Below are 8,159 nucleotides of genomic sequence, written 5' to 3'. Positions count from 1 at the left end.
CAGAACGGGGAGCGCCCTGGGTGGGATCCTTGAAGACATCAGGTTTTGAATCCCAGCTGACCCCAGTGAGGCACAGGAAGAGCATGGTTTGGGACACCCGATCCAAGGAGGAGAGAGCAGGGTGTCACCAGTTTTCTCCCCATCACCGTATGGTGGGGCCTGGGAGAGCAGAACAGTGGCCCCTAGTTTGGAGGCAGGACCTGCTTACACCAAATCCAGCCCCTCCGTGCCTGGTAACTGTTTCTCTACTGGAGTGAGATTGACACTGACTGAGCCAGACAGCCCCTCCTCCAGACCAACACAGCCCCTGGTCCCAGGGACCAACAGACAACTCTTTGTTTCTTTTATTCTCTTCTCTTCTTTTTTCTTTCCTCCCTCTTCTCTTTTCTTTTGGAATCAGGCTCATAGTTTATGATTTGTTTTTGGTCAATTCTTATTTTATACACACATACACACCCACACACCCACACCCACACCCACACCCACACACACGCACACATAGCCACACACACACCCATAAGATTAGAAGCAGACTTGTCCACTGAAACTTGGTAGGCCAGAAGGGAATGAAAGGAAATAGTCAATGTGCTGAATGGGAACAATGTGCAGACAAGAATCCTTTATCCAGGAGGGCTGTCATTCAGAATAGAGTGAGCAATAAAGATTTTCTCAGACAAACAAAAACTAAAGTAGTTCGTGACCATTAATCCAGCCCTGTAAGAGATCCTAAGTGGGGGCGGGGGGGGGGAAGCTCTGTGGTTGGAAAGCAGCAAAGACTGCAAAGGGCCAGAGACATCACCACAAACATGAAACCTACAGATAACAGAATGGCACTAAATACATATCTCCCAGTAATCACTCTGAAAGTAAATGGAATAAATGCCCCAATCAAAAGACCTTGGGTATCAGAATGGATAAAAAACCAAGACCCATCTATATTATCCCTACAAGAGACTCATTTTAGACCTGAGGACACCTGCATATGGTCCTGTCAATAGATGCAGGAAAAGTGTCTGACAAAATACAGCATCCTTTCTTGATAAAAAGCCACAAGAAAGTAGGGATAGAGGAACATACCTTAACATCATAAAAGCCTTATATGAAAGATCCACAGCTAATAGTATCCTCCATGGCAAAAAACTGAGAGCTTTACCCCTGAGATCAGGAACACGACAGGGATGTCCATCTCACCACTGTTGTTCAACATAGTACTGGAAGTCCTAACCCCAGCAGTCAGACAACAGAAAGAAGTAAAAGGCATCTGTCATCATCAAGACAGCATGGTATTGGCACAAAAACAGACACACAGACCAATGGAATAGAATAGAAACCCCAGAACTAGACCCACAAATATATGGCCAACTCATCTTTGACAAAGCAGGAAAGAACATCCAATGGAAAAAAGACAGCCTCTTTAACAAATGGTGCTGGGAGACCTGGACAGCAACATGCAGAAGGTTGAAACTAGACCACTTTCTCACACCATTTACAAAAATAAACTCAAAATGGATAAAGGACCTAAATGTGAGACAGGAAACCATCAGAACCTTAGAGGAGAAAGCAGGAAAAGACCTCTCTGACCTCAGCCGTAGCAATCTCTTACTCGACACATCCCCAAAGGCAAGGGAATTAAAAGCAAAAGTGAATTACTGGGACCTTATGAAGATAAAAAGCTTCTGCACAGCAAAGGAAACAACCAACAAAACTAAAAGGCAACCAACAGAATGGGAAAAGATATTTGCAAATGACATATCGGACAAAGGGCTAGTATCTAAAATCTATAAAGAGCTCACCAAACTCCACACCCGAAAAACAAATAACCCAGTGAAGAAATGGGCAGAAAACATGAATAGACACTTCTCTAAAGAAGACATCCAGATGGCCAACAGGCACATGAAAAGATGTTCAGCGTCGCTCCTTATCAGGGAAATACAAATCAAAACCACACTCAGGTATCACCTCACGCCAGTCAGAGTGGCCAAAATGAACAAATCAGGAGACTATAGATGCTGGAGAGGATGTGGAGAAACGGGAACCCTCTTGCACTGTTGGTGGGAATGCAAATTGGTGCAGCCGCTCTGGAAAGCAGTGTGGAGGTTCCTCAGAAAATTAAAAATAGACGTACCCTATGACCCAGCAATAGCACTGCTAGGAATCTACCCAAGGGATACAGGAGTACTGATGCATAGGGGCACTTGTACCCCAATGTTCATAGCAGCACTCTCAACAATAGCCAAATTATGGAAAGAGCCTAAATGTCCATCAACTGATGAATGGATAAAGAAATTGTGGTTTATATACACAATGGAATACTACGTGGCAATGAGAAAAAATGAAATATGGCCTTTTGTAGCAACGTGGATGGAACTGGAGAGTGTTATGCTAAGTGAAATAAGCCATACAGAGAAAGACAGAGACCATATGGTTTCACTCTTAGGTGGATCCTGAGAAACTTAACAGGAACCCATGGGGGAGGGGAAGGTAAAAAAAAAAAAAGGACGTTAGAGTGGGAGAGAGCCAAAGCATAAGAGACTGTTAAAAACTGAGAACAAACTGAGGGTTGATGGGGGGTGGGAGGGAGGGGCGGGTGGGTGATGGATATTGAGGAGGGCACCTTTTGGGATGAGCACTGGGTGTTGTATGGAAACCAATTTGTCAATAAACTTCATATAAAAAAAAAAAAAGAAGAAGTAAAAGGCATCCAAACTGGCAAAGAAGTCAAACTTTCACTCTTTGCAGATGCCATGATACTCTACATGGAAAACTGAAAACTCCATCAAAAAACTTCTGGAGCTGATGCATGAATTCATAAAGTCACAGGATATAGAGTCAATATACAGAAGTTGGTTGCTTTTCTAAACATCAATAATGAAGGAACAGAAAGGGATACCAAGGAATCGATCTTGTTCCCAATTGCACCAAAAACATAGAATAGCTAGGAATAAATCCAGCCAAAGAGGTAAAAGATCTATATGCTGAAAACCACAGAAAGCTTATGAAAGAAATTGAGGAAGAAGACACAAAGAAGTGGAAAAACATTCCATGCTCATGGACTGGAAGAACAAATATTGTTAAAATGTAGATACTACCCAAAGCAATCTACACATTCAGTGCAATCCATATCAAAAAACCCACCAGCATTCTTCACAGAGCTAGAACAAACAATCCTAAATTTTGTATGGATCTGCAAGCAACCCTGAATAGCCAATGTAATAATGAAAAAGAAAACCAAAATCGGAGGCATCACAATCCCAGACTTTAAGCTGTATTACAAAGCTGTAATCATCAAGACAGTATGGTATTGGCACAAAAACAGACATAGAGACCAATGGAATAGAATAGAGAACCCAGAATTGGACCCACAAATGTATTGCCAACTGATCTTTGACAAAGCAGGAAAGAGTATCCAATGGGAAAAAGACAGTATTTAGCAAATGGTGCTGGGAGAACTGGACAGTAACACGTAGAAGGAAAATGGACGATGTTCTTACTCCACACATAAAAATAAATTCAAACAGGATGAAAGACCTAAATGTGAGACAGGAAACCATGAAAATCCTACAGTAGAAAACAGAGGCAGAACCTCTGTGGCCTAGATTGCAGCAATTTCATACTTGACATGTGTCTGGAGGCAAGGACAATAAAAGCAAAAATGCACTATTGGGACTTCATCAAGATAAAAAGCTTCTGCACAGCAAAGGAAACAATCAACAAAACTAAAAGGCATCTGAAAGAATGGGAGAAGATATTTGCAAATGACATATCGGATAAAGAGTTAGTATCCAAAATCTATAAAGGACTTACCAAACTTAACACCCAGAACACAAATAATCCAGTGAAGAAATGGGAAGAAGTCATGAACAGACACTTGTCCAAAGAAGACATCCAAATGGTAAACAGACACATGAAAAGATGCTCAACATCACTCATCATCAGGGAAATAGAAATCCAAACCACATTGGGATACCACCTCACACCTCTCAGAATGACTAAAATGAAAATCTCAGGAAACAACAGATGTTGGTGAGGATGTGGAGAAAGGAGAACCTTTTTGCACTGCTGGTGGGAATGCAAACTAGTGGAGCCACATTGGAAAACACTATGGAGGTTCCTCAAACAATTAAAAACAGAACGAACCTACAACCTGCAATCGCACTACTAGGAATTTATTAAAAAATCACAAAAATGCTGATATCAAGGGGCACATGCACCACAATGTTTATAGCAGTACTATCAACAATAGCCAAATTATGGAATGAGCACCCAAAATCCATCGACTGATGAATGGATAAGGAAGAAGTGATGTATATACACAATGGAATTTTAGTTTGTGATGGAAAAGAATGAAATCTTGCCATTTGAAACAAGTTGGAGGGAAGTAGAGTATATTTGATAAGCGAGATAAGTCAGTGAGAGAAAGATAGATATGTTTTCACTTATATGTGGAAGTCGAGACACTCAACAGATGAACATAGAGTAAGGGAAGGAAAAATAAGATAAAACACAGAGAGGGGGAAACCATAAGAGACTCTTAAATACAGAGAACAAGCTGAGGGTTGCTGGAGGTTGCTTGAGCAAGGGGGGATGGTATAAATGTGTGATGGGCATTGAGGAGGGCACTTGTGATGAACACTGGGTGTCCTATGTAAGAGATGAATCATTGGGTTCTACTCCTGAAGCCAGACTACACTGTATGTTAAGTAACTTGAATATACACTAACTAACTAACTAACTAACTAACTAACTAACTAACTAACTAAGAAATGAATGCTACAATTTGTTTGTGTTAATTTTTCTTGGATTTACTAAATTATTATTGACATATGCCATTTGGCAAACTCAACGAGTACCAATGTGAATGTATATATGTAATGAAATTATTGCCACCATTGTGTTAGCTAACACCTCCATCACGTCACATAATTACCATCTCTTCTTCATGGTGAGAACATTTGAGATATACTCTCTAGGCCACCTTCAAGTTGATAATACAATAATATTAACCATCATCACCATGCTGTACATTAGATGCTCTGGAGTTATTCCTCTTCAAACTGGACGTTTGACCTCTTTGCCAACAAACATCTCCCACTTCTCCTATCCCTTAGCCCCTTGTAACCACCATTCTACTGTCTGTATCTATACACGTTTTCTGGTTTCCACAAATATGTGAGATCACATAATCTTTGTCTTTCTCTTCTGACTTGTTTCACTTAGCCTAATGCCCATAGGGTCCATCCATGTTGTTGTAAAAGACAGGATTTTCTCCTTTCTCATGGCCGAATAATAATCCTTTAGATATGTATGCTACATCTTATTTTTTATTTTTTATTATTTTTAATTGTTTATTTGTTTCTGAGAGAGACAGAGTGAGAGTGGGGGAGGTGCAGAGAGGGAGACACAGAATCCGAAGCAGGCTCCAGACTCCAAGCTGTCAGCACAGAGCCTGACACGGGGCTCAAACCCACAGACAGGGAGATCATGACCCTAGCTGAAGTCAGATGCTCAACTGACTGAGCCACTCAGGCGCCCCCACATCTTCTTTTTAAAATTTATTATTTAAATTCGCATTAGTTAACATCTAGTGTAGTTTTGATTTCAGGAGTAGAACCCAATAATTCATCACTTACATATAACACTCAGTGACCATCACAAGTGCCCTCCTTACTGACCATCACCCATCCAGCCGATTGCCTTCCCCAACAGTCTTCCAGCAACCCTCAGTTTGTTCTCTGTATTTAAGAATCTCTTATGTTTTGCCTCCGTCTCTGTCTTTATTTTATTTTTCCTTCCCTTCCCCTGTGTTCATCTGCTGTGTATCTTAAGTTCCACATATGAGTGAAATCATGTGATATTTGTCTTTCTCTGACTGACTTATTTCACTTTGCTCAACACACTCTGGTTCCAGTGATGTGATTGCAAATGGCAAGATTTCATTCTTTTCAATTGCTGAGTAGTATTCCATTGTATATATACACCGTTTCTTCTTTATCCGTTCATCAGTCAATGGACATTTGGGCTCTTTCCATACTTTGGCTATTGTTGATAGCACTGCTGTAAACATTGGGGTGCATATGCTCCTTAAAATCAGAGTTTTTGTATATTTTGGATAAATACCTAGTAGTACAAATGCTGGTAAAAGTGTAGTTCTGGTTTTAATTGTTTGAGGACCCTCCATACTGTTTTCCAGAGTGACTGCATCAGTTTGCATTCCCAACAAGAGTGCAAAAGGGATCCCCTTACTCTTCATCCTCACCAACATCTGTGGTTTCCTCAGTTGTTAATTTTATCCATTCTGACAGGTGTGAGTTGGTATCTCATTGTGGTTTTGATTTGTATTTCCCTGATGATGAGTGATGTTGAGCAACTTTCCACTTGTCTGTTAGCCATCTGGATGTTCTTTGGAAAAGTGTGTATTCATGGCTTCTGCCCATTTCTTCACTTGATTATTTGTTTTTTGGGTATTGAGTTTCATAAGTTATGTTGGATTCTAACCCTTTTTCCAATGTATGCCACATCTTCTTTATCCAGTTTTCTGTTTGGACACTTAGGTTGTTTTTGTATTTGGCTCTGTGAATAATGCTGCAATGAATATGGGGGTGCCTGCAACTCTCTGATACCCTGATTTCATTTCCTTTGGATATGTAGCTAGAAGTTCATTGGTGGATACCACAGTTGTCCTGTGTGTAATTTTTTCAGGACCTTCATATTGCTTTTCATACAGGGTGTATCAAGTTACATCCCCACCAACAGTGCACATGGGTTCCCTCACCAAATTTGGCATTTTCTTTCTTTTTGATACTAGCCATTTTAAGAGGTAAGAGGTGGTATCTGATTGTGGTTTGTTTTGCACTTTCCTGATGACTAGTTATGTAGAGTACCTTTTATGTCTATATGCCATTTGTAGGTCTTCTTTGGAAAAATGTCCATTGAGTTCCTCTTCCGTTTTTAATTTTTTTTAACGTTTATTTATTTTTGAGACAGAGCGAGACAGAGCATGAACGGGGGAGGGGCAGAGAGAGAGGGAGACACAGAATTGGAAGCAGGCTCCAGGCTCTGAGCCATCAGCCCAGAGCCCGACGCGGGGCTCAAACTCACGGACCGTGAGATCGTGACCTGAGCTGAAGTCGGACGCTTAACCGACTGAGCCACCCAGGTGCCCCTCCTCTTCCCTTTTTAAAGATGGAATTGCCTTTTATTTATATTACTGATTTGGATGAGTTTTGGATAGTAACACGTTATCAGGTAGAACATTTGTAAATATTTTCTCCCATTCTATTGATTGACTTTTTATTTTGTTCATTTTTTTTTTTCTGAACAGAAGCTTTTTAGTTTGATGTAGTCCCACTTATTAATTTTGTTGTTGTTGTTGCTAAGTGCTTTTGGTATCATATTCAGGCTCTGGATTGAAATTTGGGTCACAAATGGTGGGCTGTGTTTGTAGTTAGGATAATGAAAGAACACCCTCATTTGATAACTATCAACGTACCCAATGTTGAGTGATTTTCTTTATATCATCTTCTTTTAGTCTTAAAATTTCAGGTCTTATGCTTACATCTTAACACATTTCAGATACCTTTTGCATGTTATCCTTGCTCAGGGGCCATGCTAATCTTCTCTGTATTGTTCTAATTTTAATAGTTTGCTGCCTAAGTGAGCACTCAAATGAATTTTTGTGAGTGGTGCGATATAGGGCCTCCAATGTCATTTCTCTGCATGTAGTTGCCCAGGTTTCTCATGACCATTTTTAAAAGAGACTATGTTTCCCCGTGAATAGGCTTGACTCCTTTGTCAAATGTTAGTTGTCTGTCTATGGGTGGGTTTATTTCCGGGCTGTTCATTCTGTTCCTTTGGTGTATGGGTCTATTCCTTTAGCCAGTATCATACTGATTTCCTTCCTAGAGCTGTATAATATAGTGAGAGTCAGGAAGTTGGATGCCTTTAGCTTGTACTACTTTGTTGTGGTGGCCTTGGCAGATTGGGGAATTTGTTTCAAATTTTTATTTAAATTCTAGTTAGTTACAGATAGTGTAATTTTGCTTTCAGGAGCCACTGCTTCCATATGACACCCAGTGCTCATCATAAGAAGTGCCCTCCTTAATACCCATCACCCATTTAGCCCATCCCTCACCCACCTTCCTCCATCAACCCTCGGCTTG

General features: G+C 40.5%; 1 pseudogene; it reads right to left on the bottom strand.

Moving 5' to 3' along the window:
- Positions 1-7,561: 7,561 nt before the first annotated feature.
- Positions 7,562-7,660, bottom strand: LOC124529473 (uncharacterized; annotated as a pseudogene).
- Positions 7,661-8,159: the final 499 nt, after the last annotated feature.

This window comes from Lynx rufus, unplaced genomic scaffold (genome assembly GCF_022079265.1).
Source record: "Lynx rufus isolate CCGP_SWC_20201006 ecotype Redwood Valley unplaced genomic scaffold, mLynRuf1.p SCAF_6, whole genome shotgun sequence".
Taxonomy (NCBI): Eukaryota; Metazoa; Chordata; class Mammalia; order Carnivora; family Felidae; genus Lynx; species Lynx rufus.
This window is presented reverse-complemented; position numbering and strand designations above follow the sequence as displayed.